The sequence below is a fragment of the Felis catus genome, chromosome B1 (genome assembly GCF_018350175.1).
Source record: "Felis catus isolate Fca126 chromosome B1, F.catus_Fca126_mat1.0, whole genome shotgun sequence".
NCBI lineage: Eukaryota > Metazoa > Chordata > Mammalia > Carnivora > Felidae > Felis > Felis catus.
Genome location: NC_058371.1, coordinates 47,810,491 through 47,832,818, shown reverse-complemented (window position 1 = coordinate 47,832,818; position 22,328 = coordinate 47,810,491). Strand labels below are relative to the sequence as shown.

General features: G+C 37.1%; 1 long non-coding RNA gene across 1 annotated transcript in view; it reads left to right on the top strand.

Moving 5' to 3' along the window:
- LOC123384856 overlaps positions 1–22,328 on the top strand; it is a 126,357-nt gene that overhangs the window by 90,271 nt on the left and 13,758 nt on the right. Inside the window, exon 3 of the long non-coding RNA XR_006596540.1 lies at positions 5,445–5,561. This is a non-coding gene — a long non-coding RNA (uncharacterized LOC123384856). The remainder of the gene's footprint in view (positions 1–5,444; positions 5,562–22,328) is intronic.

Below are 22,328 nucleotides of genomic sequence, written 5' to 3'. Positions count from 1 at the left end.
AGGCTGTCCTGTTATGTTTCATTGTTGTATGGTGTATATACAGGTGGAGGACATGAGGCTGTGGGGAAATAACTTATCTTTGTACTTCATAGGTGTCTGGAGCAAGAAGAGTCCTATCTGGACCAATACAAATGTTTCTCACCTCATCCTTTGATGCAGAAACTTCCATTCCACCCACAGATCCTAGACTTGACTGATTCTTTGACTAATAGGGACTTTGGGTTGCCTCCCTAGGGAAAGAAGTGAGTCTACTTTTGTGTATAAAGGATAGTGAACCAAATATTTGGTGGCAGGAGCAAACTACAAGTTTTTGGGGGCTGTTCACAAATATGCTGCTGCTCTTTTCATTCCCTGAACGTAGCAGGACTAAATTTCCCTACTTACATAGGTTTCATTTGACCATATGGCTTGTTTTTCTGAATCTAATGTGGGAAGTTAGTCACTTCCACTAACAAGTTTAACAAGCAGTGGGCTTCACCAAGCCCTCCTCACCATCGCCACAGATATTACCAGTGGTCCAGATATTGGCTACTCCATCAGCTTGGGTCTGGGAGTGAGTTGCACCTGTAGCATACCCCTAAGGCTGCCTAAACTAGAAATGTGTGTGGGCTGGAAATAAACTTGGCCTAGCCTGCTGATACAATATCCCTGGCCATTTCTCTCCCCTTCTTTTTGGGAGCAAACCTGCCCACAGAGGGTACACGTTGTGCTCCTGATTACCACACGTCTTACAGATTCAGTGATGCCTGGAACTCATGTATTCGAAAGCTCACTGCTGGAGCTCCTGGGTGGCTCAGTCTGCTGAGCGTCCTACTTTGGCTCAGGTCATGATCTGACAGTTCTTGTGTTCTAGCCCCGTCTTGGGCTCTGTGCTGACAGCTCAGAGCCTGGAGCCTGCTTTGGATTCTGTGTCTCCCTCTCTCCCTGCCCTTCTCCTGCTCTAGATCTCTGTCTCTCAAAAATAAATAAACATTAATTTTTTTTTTTTTTAAAAGCTCACTGCCTACAGATGTAAGTTAAATCTTCCAACTTTGCCTTTATAAGTAATACAGATGATTTGGCCCTAATCCATGAATTCTTTGTCTTATTCTCCATTGTTTCAAAATTCAGGTATAAAAGAGGAGGGTTGAATTGGGACACATTAAATGCAATGTTTCCTAAGCAACATTTGCTTTGCCAGGCACTATTCTAAGGGCTTTATGTATAGTATCTTACTTAATCTTCACAACTATGTTATGAAGGAAGTTTTATTCCTCCCATACCCATACAGCCCTTACTGATATTCTTAATATTAACAATCCTTACAGAGGAGGAAATGGAAATACAGAGAAGTTAATTACCTTGTCCAATAAATTTATTTCATTTCTTTTATCTTTATGATTACCCATTTTATTAAATAAGAGGGGATACTATCAAAAGTGAAAGACACATTATTCTTTTTATTTGTACAACCTGTGAGATTTTTTGGTTGCAGAATTTTAAAATTCTGCATTACGCTTTCAGGAGAAAAGGATTTAGGATCTTTGGGAATAAGTCAGCATTGTTCCCCAAATAAGTAATTTACTAAAAAAGAATTCCAAGAAAGTAAAGGAATCTGAGAATTTATTTTAAAAAATGTACTCATTAAGAGGCCATCAGAACAGAAAAATGAGAAACTCTGGAACACTTCATATTGTCTATTATAGTCAGTATGCAGTGAAAATTTGATTTCACTTTGTAAGATACTGAGTCTTTCGATTACACTTTGAAAAATCTTTGAATCTCCTTGTTGATATGCATAGATACAGATATCGGATATATAGTTGATTAAGAATTTAAGACCACTTAAGCCCTCAAAACAATCATGCATTATCACATTTTCATATAAAAGAGTTTTAGCCACCAGCCTGTTCTCTAAGCATATACATTTACAACCTTATTTGTAACCTTCTTTCCTAGTATAAATTTACCTTGAATTGGTCTGGAGCCAGAATTTCTGACAGGTGGAGTCAAGCAACTAATGAAGTTAGTGCTTCAGCTGCTTTTGCTCCTCGGGATATAACCCCATTAAGTTATGTTAGATGGAGGGAGAGTCTTCAGCATAAAAGGGTTATGAAAAGAAATGCAATTAAGTAGGTGGGTGGAAGCTCAATATACTGGAAGTTCTTAATGTTGGAAATTTCCATTGTTTATACAATTTTGTCCTAGAACTTTCTAAATAATAAATCTTTAAGTACCTTCTTAAATTGTTAATCAGAATAATACCCTTGATCCTGACCCCTTTTCCATCAAAATCTGCTTGATGAAACAGACATGAAGATAGACCAAATAGTTTTATAATAGACCATTATATATTTGATACCGTCTCATTAGCATTATTATAAATCTTTTAAAGGTCAAGAGGTCTCATGTATTTTAGCTCTAAAATGTTATATGATATATGTCAGTCATTTAATTTTTCAAGAATGAAGGTATAAATATTAAAGGACCCCACCATTAAATAGCATATTCAAGGAAAATTTTTTTTCTGATAATTCAGAAATAATTCACCTAGGCATATTTATAATTCTATTTCAGTTTATTTCCAGTATTTAAAGGTCATATAGATTAGTGATCTGAGGGTAGGTCAAGAAAGAATCCATTGGTAATCCCTCCTGTTTGTATGGTGTCTTCATTTTTCCAAAGATATTTTATGTACATTAGTTCATTTGATCCTTCATATAATAATCTGAGTTAGGTATTTGCTGTCTTCATTTTTTTTTAAGAGACAGAGAGGGTGCAAGTGAGTGAGGGGGCAGAGGGGGGAGGAAGAGAAGCAGGGCTCACCTGGGGCTCATGTTTTTACCCAAAGTGGGGCACGAGCTCATCCATTATGGGGCTTGAACTCACCAACTGTGAGACCATGACCTGAGCTGACATCAGACGCTTACCAACTGAACCACCCAGGTGCCCTGTCTCCACTTTTAATACGAGAATATCCAGGCCCAAAATTGTGTCCAAATCACACAGGGCGCAGTCTCAAAATGAAGTCTTCTGCTTCCAAGTCCAGGGTTTGGGTCAGAAGATCACTGTTCCCGTGTTTAGTTGTAATATGTGTTTAGAAAACTCAATGTGTATTTATGTTTGTTTGACTTTAACTAGAGGCCTGATGTTTGTTTTTTCTGTGTTCACAGAGGGGAGAAGAATCACTACCACAGCTTAATTTAAAACTGCACATTTTAGCTATGCATAGTTCATGTGGAGTGATTGCTAGGATACATTGAAATCAATATACTTTCAACCACATAACACAGAAGACTCCATGCTAAGGTTAAAAAAATAATAATCATTGTCCTTTCTTATTTATTCATCCAGGTGAATGTCTCCATGTTTCATGACTGCAGCTCACAGAATGGGCATTATTGTGTTCAAACACCAATGGTACAAGCCCCCGACAAAATTCTGCACACTTGTGCTTCATTGCTGGCATTCTAAACTCTTTGCCTTGACCTATTCCAAACTCAGTAACTTTTTACCTTATACAAATAGAGAACTATTGGTTGCAGTGAGCTGTTTTAATCCTCACTTAAAAGTGAGGCCAGATTTCCAACTCAGCTCATATTAAATACGATGTTCATCTCTGGCCCTTTGACAGAGCAGTAGCTATGCAGCATTCCGTTTCAGAGATGCCTGTCAATGCAGCAATGGGTGGACTCACACTTTCTGTGCATTTATCACTTTAAGATGGAGATGAAAATGCTCTGGGTAAATGTAAGTTATTATCAACCATTTACAGGATTAAGGACTTCCCCAATACAGGATGATGCCAGATACGTTATTAGCTCTGAAGAAGCCATTACAGTTTATGGTGTCAATGATCTGATGAGAACATATAATAGGGACATCATCTCTGTGACCCAGCAAATATCATTCATACCTTCGATGAGATGGAATGAAAGACATTAAACTTATGGGATATCTTAAGTTACAGAAAGAATGGTAGGAGAATGTTGGGTGACCTTGTGAATCAAGTCTGTCATTGTTTCCAGGGACAGTAATAAAGGCTAAAATGGCAGATATATCCATTTATGTGTGAAGCCTTTCCAAAATATCTGGGGAACTGCATAGATAATTAAAATAATCGTAAACCATTGTATGGTAGAAACCAACCACAGCATTAATAATCACAGAAAACAGAATTTCCGCAAATCCCTGGGCTAACTATCTAGCCATCGTTTCTTTTTGTTTTGAGTCATACTGCAAAATATAGCCCTTTACTTCTCCAGTTCCCCGTTGCAGAAGATTAAATATACAAACAGCCATTTTGCATAATGTAAGTTTGAAGTTTATTTGTATATGAGTTTATGTATGTTTATTAAACACCCTCTCCATACTTCTATTCCCATGCATCTATCCATGCACCAAACAGAATTCACCGAGGCAGGGCTGATTGGGGAGGATTCGTTGTATCTTTGCCTCAGCCATGTTTATTTTCTCTCCTTTTCTCCCACCAGCTTTCTTTTCACTACTATGAATGTCACGCTGATTTCACTTTTGGGAATCAGTTTTGCATTTCTCTTTATCTGTTTGAGCTGTATCTCAGTAGACACCAGAAGGGAGTCAGAATCTATATACTTAAGCAGTGGGGCACCTGGGAGGCTCAGTTGGTTAAGTGTCAGACTCTTAATTTCAGCTCAGGTCATATCTCACTGTTCCTGAGTTCAAGCCTCACGTCCGGCTCTGCACTGACTGCACGGAGCCTGCTTGGGATTCTGTCTCTCGTTCTTTTTGCCCCTCCCCTGCTCACATGCTCATGCTCTCTCTCTCTCAAAATGAATAAACATTTAAAAAACATATACTTAAGTAGCAACACCGATAAGGAAATTAGGTCTTAGCGTAAGTGAGAAGCAATTTGGAAGAAATGTAGGGGGGAAATATCCCTTCTATAGCTACATGTTTCCTACATCATTTGTATTTATTTCAATAGGAGAAGGAACTATATAGTATGAAATGCCCTTTCAGAGCAAATATTCTGTCTAAATGGGGCAGGGTCATATGCATTCTAAATAGTAAGCTGGGACAAGAATCATTATATTATCTGTCAAATGACAATGGTAATGCTCTGCCCAATCAGATGGTATTTATTATTATCATCATAATATTTGTGCCCCCTGGACTACCAAAACTTTACATTTTTGTAGATTATAAATACTTTTTTATGTATAAATTCAGAATCTCAAAACATCTATGTCAGGTAGATAGAAGTTATTTTCTGTATCTTACACATACAAATATCAGGACACAGAGATATCATGTTATTTGTCCATGGTCACATAGTTTGTAAGTGGTGGAGAAGAGATTTGAACCCTCATTTTTCCTAGAGCCCAAACTTGTCACTACTCTCTGACACTGCCTCCAAAGACAGTGCATGGTAAGGACCTGGTTAAAGAGTCAGATGTGACTTGAAAATGCTGTCTCTCATGCAGGGCATCTGAATGAGCCGTTCTGGCCTTCACCTAGGATCCTGAGTGCTACAGAAGCTAACACCTCGATCATTAAGAATATTCTGGAAATAGAGAATTTTGATTATTTTAAGGGAAAAGGTAAGTTATGGGAGGAGCTAAGAGGTTATGAATGACAAAAGGGTAAAACCAAGTAATAGTCCATTGAAAAAAGTTTGGATGCTCATTATATGATCACATTCTACTAGTTCCATACCCTCATAAGTTTCTGTCACTCCATAAAGCACCCGTGACCGCTAAGAGGTGGGAAAATTGCCGTGTTCTCAGGTACATTTTCCTATTAGGGAATGCTGGTAGCGGTGGGGTGGGAATCTTGGCACCTGGGAGAACATTTGTACCTTGATATATCAGTGCTATAGAATGTTCTTCCATCAGTACCTGTCCTGTACAGGTTTGTGTGTATGTGCACATACATACACAGGCATATCAGTGGTAGGATAGAGTTCCTCTACACTCCCTTCCACACTCCTTCCAGCAACTTGATTTGAAAACTCAGTACTGCTTCTGTGTATGGGGCAGAGTTGGCTAATAAGAGTTATGATCCTTGGTTAGGCAGAGAGGAGTCCAGGAAGTGGTTGAAAGTGGAAACTTATTAAAGCAAAAAGGAGATGATCCTGCTAATTGATAGAAAGCAAACCAAATTCCAAATCTACGTGCCCGTTAAGTCCCATTTTATCCATAATCTCTTAATCACGGCCAAGGAGTTCTTCTCTTACCCACATCTCCTATAATTAGTATCAGGGCAAGAAGCAGGTCTCTACTCTCTCTGTCTCTCTCTCTCTCTGTCTGTTTAAAATGTTTTTAATTTTAGGGGTTCTGGGGTGGCCCAGTCAACTGAGCATCTGGTTCTTGGTTTTGGCTTAGGTCATGATCTCATGGTTTATGGGGTCGAGCCCTGCATCTATCAGTGCGGAGTCTACTTGGGATTCTCTGTCTTTGTCTCTCCCTCAAAATAAATAAACAAGAAATTTTAATATAGAATAAGTTTATATCTACAGAAACGTTGCAAACATAGTGCTGTGAAGTTTAGTATACTTGCCACCTAGTTTCCCCTATTGCTAACTTACTATGATAAATTTGTCATGAAAAAGCAATCAACACTGGTATGCTACTATTAACTGAATTTTACACTGCATTCTGGTTCCACTAGTTTTTCCCTAATGTCATTTTTCTGCCCTAAGATCCCAGCCAGGTTATGACTTTGCACTTAGCCATCATGTCTTCTTAATTTTGTCTGGTCTATGACAGTTTTGAGGAGTAATGATGGGCTGTTTTATGGAATGTTTGTTAATTTGGATTTAGTGGATGTTTCCTTATATTTATATTGGGGTTATGGGGTTTTGGAAGGAAGACTACGGAGGTGAAGTGCCACAGCCATCACATCGTATTAGGTCTACATGTTACCAGGGTGACTCCTCACTGATGATGTGAACTTTCACCTGGCCCAGAGAGTGTTTGCCCGTTTTCTCCCTGTAAAGATACTTTCCCCCCTTTACTCTTTGAAGGAAAGTCACTTGGCATAGCTCAAACTTGGGAAAGAATAGTAAAGCTCCACTTCCTGGATATTAGAGTATCTATATAAATTATTTGCAATTCTTTCAGTTTGAAAAAAGTTTCTTTACATTCCACAGTTCTTGTATCGCAACTCTACTGGTGACAAATTGTCTCAGTTTTTGTTAATTGATAAATGTCTTTGTTTTGCCTTCATTTTTGAAGGATGTTTTTCTGATGAATATAGTATTCTAGATAGACAAATATTTATTTGCCATCAAATTCTTAATAGTCCCTTCCATCTTATTCTGGCTTACTTTATTTCTGATGAGAAGTTAGTAGTTATTATTATTCCATTGTAGGTAGTGACTGCTTTCAAGATTTTCTCTTTAAATTTGGATTTTAGCAATTTGACTATGATGCTCTTAGGCTTTCTTTGTCTTTATCTAGATTGTTTTTCTTGAGTTTATCGGATTTATCCGTTGATAATCATCATCAGATTTGAGAAATTTTTTGGCTATTATTTCTTCAAATGCTTTTTTAAAAAGCCCTTATTCATGGAGACGGGCACTCCATGGGATGAGTAGGGATGAGCACAGGGTGTTGTATGGAAACCGATTTGACAATAACTTATATTTTTTAAAAAATAAAAATAAAAAAGCCCTTATTTTCTTTCTTTTCTCCTTCTGGGATTACAAATATCACTGGACCACTCATTACTGTTGCACTGGCAAGTGACATTTTGTTTTTATTGTATGTGTTTGTATGTTTGTTTTATCCCTATGTATTTTAATTTAAATAGTTTTATCTGACCTATATTTAAACTTAGTGATATTTTCTATATCTAATGTCTAATTTGCTGTTACACTCATTTCACTACAAGTATTGAACTTTCACCTTTAGAATTTCCTTTTTTTAATATAGTTTCCATTTCTCTCTTATAATTCCTTATTTGTTAACTCATTATGTCCACCTTTTCCTTTAAGTCATTCGGGATATTTGTGATGGCTCTTTTAAAGTCTTGATATGACCATATCAACATTTGTGTAATATCTATGTAATTGTCTATGTTAACTTTCTTTCCCCCTGATTCAGAGTCATATCATCTTGTTCCTTCTTATATCTAATAGATTTTTACCTGGGGATAGACATTGAGAATGTTACATTGTTGAGAATCTGATTGTCAACCTCAGCCTCTTCTGGTCGGAGTTTGGTTTTAGGTTTTGCTGGAGTAGGTCTGGAGTAGCCTACCTCCTCCAATGGCTTTTCTAGAGACCAGCATCTCAACCAATGGGTGAGTGTGTTCAGTGAGGCCTTTCCACTGTGGCTAGTCACAACTCCAATGTCTGCCAGTATTGTTCAACTCCTAGGATCTCTGTTTGGTTCACAGGTCCCCACTAGCTGTTCCCCAGAGATCTTGCAGAACATTTATTGCATATGTACAACTTTGTACTTGGCCAAAAGCATAAGGGAAGTTCTTTCTAGATTTATAGGGCTCCTTATCTATGCAGCTCCTTCGTCTCTGGTGCCCTGAGACCCAGATAACAATTTTCTCAGAAATTCTGGACTTTCACGTCTTTCTCCTGACTGTCAAGACTGCTGCTCTCTCTTGTATTCCACTTCCTTGTATTATGATTTGGATGTTGGCTCCAGGCAGAAAGTCTGGTGAATTTAGAGCTCATTTTATATATTTTCCTTATCTCAAGTATTACATTCCTGCACTGTCTGTTTTCCATTGTCTGAAAGGAATTGCCTTATATATTGTCTCCAAATGTATCGTTCCTTGTGGTGAAGTAAGAAGTATGATATTGGTTATTTCCTAATTACTTAAACTGGAAGACTTGTTTTGAAATTTATTTAGTCATTCTACCAATTTGGCCAGTGTTTCTAAGTATTCCAGAGCTACTCTTTCCTAAGATATTACTCTAAATCTTTGTCTTTATTTCCAATGCACAGCATCTACCAGTAGAAATAGAAGGTTATGCAGACTCTGTATTACAAAATGTGGGGAACCCAGAGCACTATCGGGATATTTTAAATGAGTGACATTAAAAATAGTACAGGTTTTTTAAAAAAAGAAAATAGTACAGGTTATTCTATGTCATAAAAGCCTTATCAGGCAACAGAGAAATGTTATATGTAAATGTAGAGACATTCAAAGATACTCAGCTTTTTGAGGGACAATGTCTGATCCTAAATAAGGCAGAGAGGAAGAATCAGACAAGAAATTAGAACCCTCCTATTTTGAGGCACAATTCACTACAGTTTTGTTTGAATTTCAGATTTTTATGTGATGATATCAGACCTCCAAAACATGAGCTTTACAGGATAGATGAATATGATGCTTTAACTTTACACCTTGTCTGTAATTAGCCCCTAAGAATGAATTGACTGGTGCTTTTTTTTTAATTTTTAATGTTTTTATTTATTTTTGAGACCGAGAGAGACAGAGCATGAACAGGGAAGGGGAAGAGAGAGAGGGAGACACAGAATCTGAAGCAGGCTCCAGGCTCTGAGCTGTCAGCACAGAGCCTGACACGGGGCTTGAACTCATGGACTGTGAGATCATGACCTGAGCCGAAGTCAGACTCCCAACCTACTGAGCCACCCAGGCGCCCCAATTGACTGGTGTTTTTAAAAATTATCTTATTACCATAACCTGGATATACCTAGTACCTTCTTGGCAGAGAGGCAGGAATATTGGTGTTAATCACATGGGACCAGGATGAAACAGAACCAGAATATAAGTCTTTTTATTCTAAGTACTTGTAAAAACATGGGGAAGTCATAATCTTCTGAAGCCTCCTTTTTATTCTCTTAGCGATAAGTACATATTAGGAAATAACTCATTTGTTTACCTAACACACATATATGTGAAAGCACTTTTATATAGTAAAATGCTATACATAATGTAAAGTTGCAGTTACATGGGGTGTTTTGTGGTATGTTTTAAGGGACATCAAAAAACATCAACACATATCCTTCATTAGCCATTAATGCCTAAAAACCCCATTATTTGACTCTTCCTCTTTGTTTAACACATTGACTTCAGAAGGGCCCCAACTGAAATGTAGGAGGAATTAGTTTATGTACTGGTTTTGTTCATTGAACACTGAACTGAGAATGGAAAGTAGAAAAGTAGACTTTTTTAGAAGACAGGGTTGGGAAGTTTTTAAAACTTGTGTGGTATACCACTGGCATGAGCAGGCCTAGAACAGTGAAGTCGCCTGAGAAGTAGGGAATAGATTATAGCAAAATGGGGTGCTGACAGAGAAAGGGATCTTGAAATAGGAGCTGATCTCTGCACTCTAATTTAAGCCCCACCTTAGACCAAAATTTTTATAGCACTCAACACACTAATTTTCGCAATACCCTACCTGTAAGAGGCAGCAATTGTACAAAAGGGAAGCTTTAGAGAATATTAGCGATAATCTAATTTTAGTTTGAAGATTAATATGCCAAATTTTCTCTTAATTCTATGACCCAAGCATGTAAAATGACTTGCTCTTAACACAGAGTTTGTCGGTATTAGATTTCGGACTGAGCTGAAGGCCTGTGGCTCTCGGTCCTTGGTCCTTTCCACCCCTCCAGGACACCTCTTATGTTTCCCATTATGGGAACTGTAAGTGAGGACATAACCTGCCTGCAGTCATAGCACAAACCAGAGGCGTGATTAAATCTCTGCCGTGATTTCTGAACGTATGTTCCTACTCTCAGGTGGCTCCAGACCTCTTTAAGCATGCTCTAGTAAAGTTTTGGACAGAAATATAGATGTGTGTTTCTATCCACAGACAGTGATCTATCCTTATAGTATATATCATTGTTTTCTGTAATCCTGTGCTGGCATTGTTACTACCCAAGAGGTTAAAAAGATTGATGTATAACCCGGAGTGCTTTCCATTTCAAGAAGAAATACATGTTGCAAAACTGTCTTCTGGTTTTAGTCATTGCCAAAGTGTTATGCCCGAGATTGTGTAGACACATCAATAAGCACCCTTAGTAGGTCTTGCATTCAAAATTCTGTGGAATGAGTAATTGTATGCGTTATTAAGAAACCTGAGACATGGCGTGAGGTACCAATGAGTCAGGGTCATCTTCTCCATGTCTAAAAAATAGCTGTCCAAGAATTACTCCCAATTAATTATAGATCAGTTCACAGACAGAATAATGAGATTCTACAAACCTAACTCTTTTTATATATTAAAAAATATAGATGATACTAAATGTTAAATGGCTCACTTGAGGCCACACAGAGTTTGTAGCAAAGCTACAATGAATTTCAGGCCCAGGGACTTAGTCCCGTGGTCAGAGCTCCTATGAGGATTCATACTATTCAAGTGGAAAAAACAAAAACAAAAACAAAACCCTAAGTCAGGAAAATATCTTGAATAACTGAGTTTTTCACATAAAAAAGAGAAACAATAGAATATTCATGATAGACTCTCAAAACATATGTCTTTTATTGGGTCTGACACAATCAGACATATAAACACAGACATACACACACTCAGAAACCCATTCCAGATAAAAATTGGGTGAAATTCCCCAAGTTGCTGCTTTGTCAGCCACTGGTATCATCAAATATTTTTAATCTCTTTTCTGAGCACAACTCAGATATTCAACAGCTGGGAATAAATAAGCAATATAAATCTCTATTTCTTGAAAAGAGAAATGAAGTCTATACCTTTCAGATAACTTAATAACCTCTAGCATCAGTAATAAATATCCAGCTTTCTGTGTAAATTACACTGGGTCTTGGAATATTGTACCCAGCCCTGAGTTATTTGTTTCATATATCGTATCTCTGTGTATACAAATTAGAAAGAACTGCTTTGGAATGTGATTAAATTACAGTTACAGGGAGGTGCGTGATGATATTATAACTCAGACACATTTCTCTCTATGGGTTCCCTGGTTCTTTGTTATAATTGCATTTAATTAAATAACTACTCCAGAATTTCAGGATAAGGTAGGCATTCTCAAGGGAGACCACCTAGTCATTCTGACATCCCACCAGTCTAATCTTGCCCTAGACAGTGAAGGTTCATCATCTGATGATCACAAGCCTTTCCAGCTGTTCCTTCCAAACCCTATAAGCTGCTCTATCTTTTGTAGAGAGCCAGGGTCAGAGAGAAGCTTGGCAAAGTTTTAACAGTTTTATGGTTCGGGTTGAGTTGTGGTGCTCTGTTCATGTTTGACCAGTGACCAGGCCTATTGCATGGCCAATCTGATCTTTGCACCTGTCATCAAAGCTTGATACTGACCTGCACAATCACGCTGATTCAGGATGGATCTTCATCAGGGTCCATTCTTCCACGGTTCACTAGTTGCACTGAGCAACATGTCATTACAGAGCTGAAGGTGGTGGGTGGGCCTTCTCAGAGAGGCTTTGAAAAATTGAAATGGATCTTTATTATGATGTCAATAAGCTTAGGCACTGAGTAAACAGAACTCTTAAGTTCTAAGAGAAACCAGTGAAGATTATTTGGGTAGCTCATTCACTGTCAGTTCAACATTTCATTTTAATCAGAATGCATTCTGCAAGAAACTCCTATCTGATATGCAGAACAATGAACTTGTATCTGCTTGTACATAGACCCATGCATAAAAGGAAAAAACCCACAGCACAAGATGTATCACACCCTATCTCTGCAAATCACTGTCTCCCAGAGTCACAGATTTCATTATATAAAAATTTCATTATAAATTTTGCTTGGATCACTGAGTTCTTGACCTTTTTTGTTGCTTAACAAAACAAAATTCAGTTCAACATATTAATATTTTACACAATAAATAAAATGTACCTGAGAGGAAATTATATATATATATATATATATATATATATATATATATATACACACATATATATGACTCCATGATATCTATATCTATTTATGTATATATACATATATAATTGAACATAAGTTTGTCTTGTGCTTCTTCCTTAGATTTTTTATAAGGGTCATAAAAACTTAGAAGGGTGTAAGTCAAATGTTAGAACTTTTAGTTTTGTAAATAATTGGCAAAACAAACAGGTAAGTAGCCTTTGCATGGCGCCCTGCACATGTTCATCTTTTAGACTTCAAGATGACAGTAGCAATATCAACTCTGATAATCAGCGTGTCTGGGCATGCTGGGAACACTGAAGGAGCAGACCAGCAGAAGCTCCTTCCCATGAGGTCCTCAAAGCCTCTTGGACAAATTTATCTGAGGGAAGAGAGAAATCATCCATTGCTTGCCCTGTCCCCTAAATATATCATGGTATTGGAGATAGACACAGGTTAAGGACAAATTAAATGGCCTTTTTTTCCTAATCTTTTTATCATGCTGGGGCAAAATTGTGCTATCCTGAAACCCCTCTAACATGGTATCATAAAAGGGGATACTCTTTTTTCCTAGCGTATGTATAGATCACCTTTCAGCTCTGATAACCTTGAAGCTTTAAGGGACAAGCTGGAATGTCCAGTGGCAGAGGTCATAACATCGTTTCACTAGATCAAATTTCCTTTCCTAAGGGAGGAATATTGGGGTAACAGAAACATGTTAGGAACAGAGGAGACCCATGTTGAGTTCCAGTTTGACCACCAATTTCCCAAGTTATTAACCACTTGGAGTTTGGTTATATATTGTTATTCACTCATATTACCAATGAGAAAACCAAGGTTCTTTTTGCTTCTTTTATTCTAAGGTTTTCATACTCCTTACTAGTGTGACTGATTTCAGATAGCACGTATGCAACAGACTGATTAGTAATATCACTATAACAGCTTATAATGACCTTCCAAGATTGCCTTTTGATTCCTATGGCAAAAAGCCTATATTTGTTAAATATTATATAATATTAATGGTTAATAATGTACTCTTTGGAACCAAACAGCCCTGGATTATAATTAAGCTTTATACATTAATTATATGATCTTAGGCAAGTTAAGTAACCCCTCTTATGACTCAGTTTCATTAACTGTAAAATGTTTATAAAAATAGTTCCATACTTAGAGTTGCTGTGGGGTTGAATGATTAATACTTGTAAAGCAATTAAAATAGTCCTTGACATACAGAAATATTGCAATAAATATCAACTCTTAATACCATTATGTTTTTACAGAAACAGAACGCATAAAAATAGGACCCTGAACATTATGGTAGCCTAGAAAATTTTATTGATTTCGTGTAGGTTCTGAATGGATCTCAATATGGTCCTTCTTTCGAAGGTCACAGAGCCAACTTCAGTTCTTTATAATATGAGCTCAGTGAATATCAGTGTGAGCACCTGACACTTTTGCAATCTGTTAGTAGGATTATAAGACTTCGTACTGGAGGGAAAGAGTGAGAATTCCCACTAGAAAAAGATATGGCTGTAACCTGAGCAGTGTGTTTGTTTGTTTGTTTGTTTGTTTATTGAGTGGTGTTAAATGTTCTTGTAATCCCCCAAGACCCATTAAACATGAAGGCATTTCATCCCAGGCTGCCAAATACTGGGAAAGATACAGTAATTACTACAGAAGTTTTCATATCTTAATTGGTTCTAAAACATTAAACAGTAAATAAATTATAAAGTAAAAGTTGACTAATTCATTATGAAGCTCAAATTGAAGAAAGGTATATTATTCAATTAAGCTATTTATTTTGAGATTGTTGTAGGTTTATATGCCGTTGTCAGAGATCATACAAAGAGACATTATGTACCCTTTAGGAAGTTTCCCCAATGATAAGTAACATCACAAAACTGTAATAAAATCATACAACCAGGATATCAATATTGATACAGTCAAGATTCAGAACATTTCTATCATCACAAAGATCCTTCCTGTTACCTTTTTTTTAATGTTTATTTGTTTTTGAGAGAGAGAGAGAGAGAGAGAGAGAGAGAGAGAGAGAGAGAGAGAGAGATGCGGGCAGAGAGAGAAGGAGACACAGAATCTGAAGGAGCCTCCAGGCTCTGAGCTGTCAGCACAGAGCCCAATGTGGGGCTTGAACTCACGGACTGCCAGATCATGACCTGAGCTGAAGTCAGACGTTTAACCAACTGAGCTACCCAGGCACCCCTTTCCTATTGCATTTTAAAGCCATATCCACTTTCTTCCCATCTCACCACCTTCATAACCCATAGCAACCACTGATCTGTTCTCCATTACTTAAAATTATATACATTGGGGAATGTTACATAATGTAGTCCTATAGTATGGAAACTTTGGGGATTGCTTTTTCTATTCAGCATAAATCTCTGGCGTTTCATCCAGGTGTGTGTACCAATAGTTTGTTCCTTTTCACTTCTGAGTAGTATTCTGTGGCATTAATGTATTACAGTCTCATTAACCATTCACCCTTTTTTTTTTTTTTTTTTTTTTGGTGAGAGAGCACATGCAAGCAGGGGAGGGGACAGAGAGAGAGAGAGAGAGAGAGAGAGAGAATCTTAAGCAGGCCCACACTCAGCATAGAGATCCTGTGACCCTGGGATCATGACCTGAGCCAAAATAGAGTCTGATGCTCAATCGACTGAGCCACTCAGGTGCCCTAAACACTCACTCTTTAAAAGATATCTGGGTCATTTCCAGGTTAGGGTGATTACAAATAAAGCTGCTATGAAGGTTCATGTACAGATTTTTGTGCGAACGCTAGCTTTTATCTGGGAAAAATGCCTAGGGGTGTAATTTCTAGATCAAGTTATAACTGCATATTTAATTGTTTAAGAAAAAGCCAAACAGTTTTCTAGACTGGCTGTGCCATATTACATTCCTACTAGCAATGTATCAGAGATTGTGATCTAGTTTCTCCAATGCTCACCAGAATGTGCGGTCGTCACCGTTTTTTATTTTAGCTATTTTGATAAGTGTGTAATGATAGCTTTTTATGGTTTTAATTTGTATTTATCTCATGGTTACTAACAATGAGCATCTTTTCATGTGCTTATTAGCCATTAATTTCTGTATATTCTCTTTAGTGAAATGTCTGTTCATATCTTTCCCACATAGTCTAATTGGATTGTTTGCTTTTTACTGTTGAGTTTTGACAGCTCTTTATATATACTAGATGTTGGTCTTCATTGGAAATGTAGTTGGCAGATATTTTCTTCCAGAGTGCACCTTGGCTTTTCATTCTTTTAACAGTGTTTTTTGCCAAGCAAAAGTTTTTTTAATTTTTACGAAATCCAACGTCATTTTTTTTTTGTTTGTGAATTGTGCTTTTGATGTCTACTCTAAGAACTCTTTGCCTTGCCACTGATCCAAATACTTTCTCTTATGTTTTGTTCCCTTATGTTTTGATAGTTTCATATAGTTTTATAGGATAACATTTTATATTTGAATCCATGATCCACTTTTAGTTTAATCTTTGAATAAGATATGAGACTTGGGTTGAGGTTAATATTTTTGTCTACAGATGTCCAAATACTCCAACACCACTTTTTGAAAAGGCTACTTTTCCTCCATTGAAATTCCTTGCATCATTGCTGATGATCAATGGGATATATTTGTGTGAGTCTATTTCTTTGGTCTGTTCTATTCTCTTCTAATCGTTGTGTCTGTGTGTTCACTAATAACACATAGTCTTGATTATTAGATATATATAAAAAAGTCTTGAAGCTGGATTGACTGATTCTTCCAGCTTGATTCTTCTTTTTCAAAGCTATTCTAGTTCTTTTGCTTTTTCATATAAATGTTAAAATAATCTCCATATTTACAAAAAAATCTGAGATTTTGATAGGAATTTTATTAAACTTCTATATCAATTTGGGGAAAGTTGACATCTTTATTATATTGAGTCTCCTAATCCATGAATACATTATATATTTAGATATTGTTTGATTTCTCTTATCAGCATTTCATAGTTTTAGTATAGAAGTGGTATATATATTTTTCTAGATTTACGGTTAAGTATTTTTGAGTGATTATAATGATGTTATATTTTTAATTTCAGTGTACAAGCACACATGGTAGTGTAAAAAATACAATTGATTTTTGCAAGTTTATCTTGTGTCCTAAAATAGCTTAATAGTGTCCTATTGATGCCTAGGCGGCTCAGCCTGTTGAGCATCTAACTCTCGATATGAGGTCAGGTCATGATCTCACCGTCGTCGTGGGATTGAGCCCCATGTCAGACGCCAGGCTGTGCAGAATCTGCTTGGGATTTTCGCTTTCCCTCTCTCTCTGCTCCTTCCCTGCTCGTGTTCTCTATCTCTCTCTCTCAAAATAAATAAATAAACTTAAAAAAATAGTGTCCTATACTAGCTTTATAAAATGAATTAGGGAATTTTCCCTTCCATTTTTTGGGAAGAGATTGTTTAGAATTGGTATAGTTCTCCTTTAAACATTTGGCACAATTCTCAGTGAAACCATCTGGGCCTGGATTACATTTGGAGAATATCTCGAAATTATGAATTCAATTTCCTTCCTAGTTATAGGAGTTGTAGTAGATTTTGAGGAATTGATCTACTTCATCTTTGTTGTCAAATTCAAATGTGTGAAGTTATTCCGTATTATCTTTTGGACACCTGCAATGCCTGTAGTGATATCCCCTAATAACCTGCAATGTCTGCAGTAATATGTTCTGTATCATTCCTGATGCTGGTATCTTTTTAAAAAAAAAAAAATCCATCTTGCTGGCAGTTTGCCAATTGTATCTATCTTTTCAAAAAATCAGTTCTCCTCTTCATTGATTTTCTTCATTGTTTTCCTGTTCAATTACATTGAATTCTGCTCTTATCTATATTATTTCCTTCCTTCAGCTTCTTTTAGTTTATTTTGCTTTTATTTTTCTAAGTTCTTTACATAAGAACTTAGATTTTTTATTTGAGTCTTCCTCTTTTCTAATGTGCGCCTAACCTGCTACAAATTTCCCTCTTGTATGTTTTAACTATGTTCTATAAATTTTGATATATTCTATTTTCATTTTCACTCAATTCAATGCATTTTTTTATTACTTTTGAGGCCTTCTCTTTGACACATGTATTATTTAGAAGTATATTATTTAGTTTCCAAGTGATTGGAGATTTTCCTGTTATATTTTAATTCTTGACACGCAGTTTGTTGCCATTGTTTTCAGAGAAAACATCTGTATGGTACAAATTCTTTAAAAATTGTTGAGGTTTGTTTTATGCCTAAGATATGCTCTATTTTTGCATATATTCTGTGAGCATTTGAAAGAATGTGTATTTTGCTACTGTTGAGGAAGTGGGATAAATGTTGATTAAATTCTGTAGGTGGATGGTATTGTTGAGTTTTTCCACATCCTTGCTGACTTCCAGTCTAGTCATTCTATAATTTATTGAAAAAGAGGTGTTGATTGTATCTCTTTGCGTATCTTTTTTAATGCTTTCTGTAGACATTATATACACATAACATCAGAGTTTACTGGTATCACCATTTTACGAGTTTAAATGGAGTATAGAAAACTTTTACCCTTCCTCGTTCGTAATATTATTGTCTTAAATATTTCCTCTACATACATTTAGAACCACATTAAACATCACTGCAAATTTTTGCTTCAGTTGTCAAACATGAGAAAACCCCAGAGAAGAAATAGTTTTGCTTACCATGTTTTTCCTTCCTTCTTGATATTCCAAAATTCTTTTCTTTTTCTTCCTTCCCAGTTTTTTTTAGCTATTCTTTTGAAACAAGATCTGCTGGTGACAAATTCTTAACATTTCCCTTCATCTGAAAATGCCTTGATTTTCCTTTCATTTCTGAAGGGTATTTTCACTGGATATAGGGTTAAAGTTGACAGTTCTTTCCTTTCAGTAGTTAAAACGTCTTGCCACTTCCTTTTGCCCACCATGGATTTACCTAAGAAATTCACTATCATGTATTATCTTTTTTCTCCTATATTGCTTTTGAGATTTAAAATTTATTTTTAGTCCTTGGAGATTAGACTCTAATGTGTCTTGGTGTGGATTTCTTTATGCTATTCCTGTTTGGGCTGTGCTCACCTTCTCTAATCTGTAGCTCTAATCTTTGCCATATTTGGAATGCTTTTAGCCGTTGTCTTTGAGGCTTTCTTTTGAACCACACTCTTTTTTTGTCTCTCCTTCTTGGACTTTGATGACATGAGTTATAATCTTTGTCATAGTTTCACAGGTCCCTGAAGCTCTGTTGTTTTGTTATTGTTTTTGTTTTAAATACTCATTGTTGTTCAAATCGTGCAGTTTCTATTGTTCCATCTTTTGGTTCAGTGATTCTTTCTACTGTTTTCTCTGTTCTGCTGTGGATCCCATTCACTGAATTTTTTTTTCAATATATGAAATTTATTGTCAAATTGGTTTCCATACAACACCCAGTGCTCATCCCAAAAGCTGCCCTCCTCAATACCCATCACCCACCTTCCCCTCCCTCCCACCCCCCACCAACCCTCAGTTTGTTCTCAGTTTTTAAGAGTCTCTTATGCTTTGGCTCTCTCCCACTCTAACCTCTTTTTTTTTTCCTTCCCCTCCCCCATGGGTTTCTGTTAAGTTTCTCAAGATCCACATAAGAGTGAAACCATATGGTATCTGTCTTTCTCTGTATGGCTTATTTCACTTAGCATCACACTCTCCAGTTCCATCCACGTTGCTACAAAGGGCCATATTTCGTTCTTTCTCATTGCCATGTAGTACTCCATTGTGTATATAAACCACAATTTCTTTATCCATTCATCAGTTGATGGACATTTAGGCTCTTTCCATAATTTGGCTATTGTTGATAGTGCTGCTATAAACATTGGGGTACAAGTGCCCCTATGCATCAGTACTCCTGTATCCCTTGGGTAAATTCCTAGCTGTCCTATTGCTGGGTCATTGGGTAGGTCTATTTTTAATTTTCTGAGGAACCTCCACACTGTTTTCCAGAGCGGCTGCACCAATTTGCATTCCCACCAACAGTGCAAGAGGGTTCCCGTTTCTCCACATCCTCGCCAGCATCTATAGTCTCCTGATTTGTTCATTTTGGCCACTTTGACTGGCGTGAGGTGATATCTGAGTGTGGTTTTGATTTGTATTTCCCTGATAAAGAGCGACGTTGAGCATCTTTTCATACCATTCACTGAATTTTTAATTTCAGTTTTTATCTTTTTTCAGTTCTAAAATTTGTTTTTCCTCATTATCTTCCATATCTTGGCTGATGTTTTCTGATTTTTCTGTTCCAAGTGTGTTCATAATTGCTCACTAAAGCACTTTTATGGTGGCTCCTTTACATCTTTGTCAAATAATTCTAATGTTTTTGTCATGTCAGAATGGGCATCTATTATGGGCTGAATTGTGTTCTCCCCGTTCCTCAGACTTCATAGGTGGAAGCCATAATTCCCAGTGCCTCAGAATGAAGATAACACTACTGACACCTTTATTTTTGGACTTTCAGCCTCTAGAACGGAGGAAATAAATCTCTGTTTAGCCACCCAGTCTGTGGTATTTATTATGGCAGCCCTAGCAAACTAATACAGCTCTACTGATTTTCTTTTTAAGTTAAGTTTGAGATTTTCTTGGGTCTTGATATGATGAGTTATTTTCAATTGAAACTTGGACATTTTTAAAGTTCTTATTATGTTCTAAGACTCTGGATCTTATTTAAAGCTTCTGTTTTAGTTAGCTTCCACTGGCACTGCTCTCATGGGGGCAGGGGAGGATGCATATTCATTGCCAGGTAGAAGCAGAAGTCAGTGTTTCCCTATTGGCTTTTACTGATACCTGAGGGGATACTTCTCATTATTGTTAGTTAGGGTCGAGGTGCTAGCTCTCCATTAGCCCTCCATTGGTATTTGTTTGAGGGTAGGATTGCCTCCTTACAGCTCCCTAACATGGCCTCCACTGAGATCATTGGAAGGTGTAGCCTTGTTACTGCTGTATGGTAGGGAGGTCCTACTTCCTCTAACAATATCTGAGCAAAAAGGTGAAGGTCATCTTGTCACTGTTCTGTGAGGGCAGATGTCCAGGCTCCCCATGTGGTATCCACTGACACTGCAGCAGTGGGGCCCTTGTTACCATCTAGTGGGGATCAAAGTTCCATCTCCATGTTTTGCTTTTCTGACATCATTTAGGAGAGTATTTGGGATGCCTCATTACAGTTCAGTGAGGGTAGAAGTTTAGACTCTCCATGTGACATTTCTGGTGTGGGTGGGATTAGGGTCACAGCTTTGTTTCCTGTGGTATTTGGCTAGAGCAGAGCAGTTATTATATCAAAGTTTCTTGTCTTGCTTGGCTGCCCAATTCATGGTCCTTTGACTAGACAGATTAGGCCTTGTTTTGTCTGTTTTGGTCTGTGTCTGTTGACATTTCCAGTTGCTGGCTTCTCTAGCTGGGATATATGAGGCAAAACGAAAGCCCAGAAATTCACCATTTATCTTTCTTCAGGTCCTGATTCCCCTTGCTGGTATCCCTCCCCTTCTCTATTTGTTCTACATATGAGCAAGGGTTTTTTTTTAGCTGTACTTACTTGGAGAAATAAGGAAAAGTACATCTACTTCATCTTCCTGGAAGTGGAAGTTAGATAAGTTTTTAAGGGTTCTAACTACTTTAATCACTGATGCAAGTAACTAAAATGCCCAACTCAATTTTGGCACCATGGCTTGGCTAGTAAAATACTCATCACCCTTTACGTTTAACAAAAAAATCTGATCTGTGTATGTCGGAGTAAGAGGTAATGTTGCCTCTTGATTTTGTTTTTTAAAGGTAAGTTGATTATTTTAATACATCAAGAGTTATTTCATATGTAATTGCCATGAGGGTAATCACATCCTTGATTCATGGAATTCTAAGTAGTCACCAGTCCTCTGAGACCACGATCTGTCATCAAAAGCAAACACAAAGGGTCTTTGGTCTGGAAGTACCAATTAGAAGCCAGAGATTGGCTTAGAGTCATAACCGATAGCTGAACTTCTGGGGAATACTTTAAAGAAGACAGACCATGGTCTGTTAATGCAAACAGAATTAGGCACTAGAGGACCTGAGAAACTAGCTGATAGTGATAGAGCAGAAACAGAACTAATGGGAGAATGTGAAGAACCAGACTTGAGTCCCAGTTTGACCTCTAATCAACTATGGAATCTTGCTCAAGACAGTTAAATTTTCTAAACTACAGCCACTGTGGGTATTTAGAGAGTTGACTGAGCTTATTCACTATATAAATGAAAACTGATATTATTTGCTATTATTATTATCATTAGGATGCCTCTTGATACATCTCCTAATCTACACAATAATTATTATTTTGGAGATTTGTGTTTGCTTAGTTTGAGATGCTACAAGTCATAGATTTGCAGATTAAAAAAGAACATTTAAGGTTATCTAGGTAAGTATCTATAGATCATTGGTTCTCAACTTTGGCTGCACATTAGAATTACCCAGGGAGCTTTTTAAAAGCTTCAATGCCCTGGCCCATCTCCCAGAGATTTTGA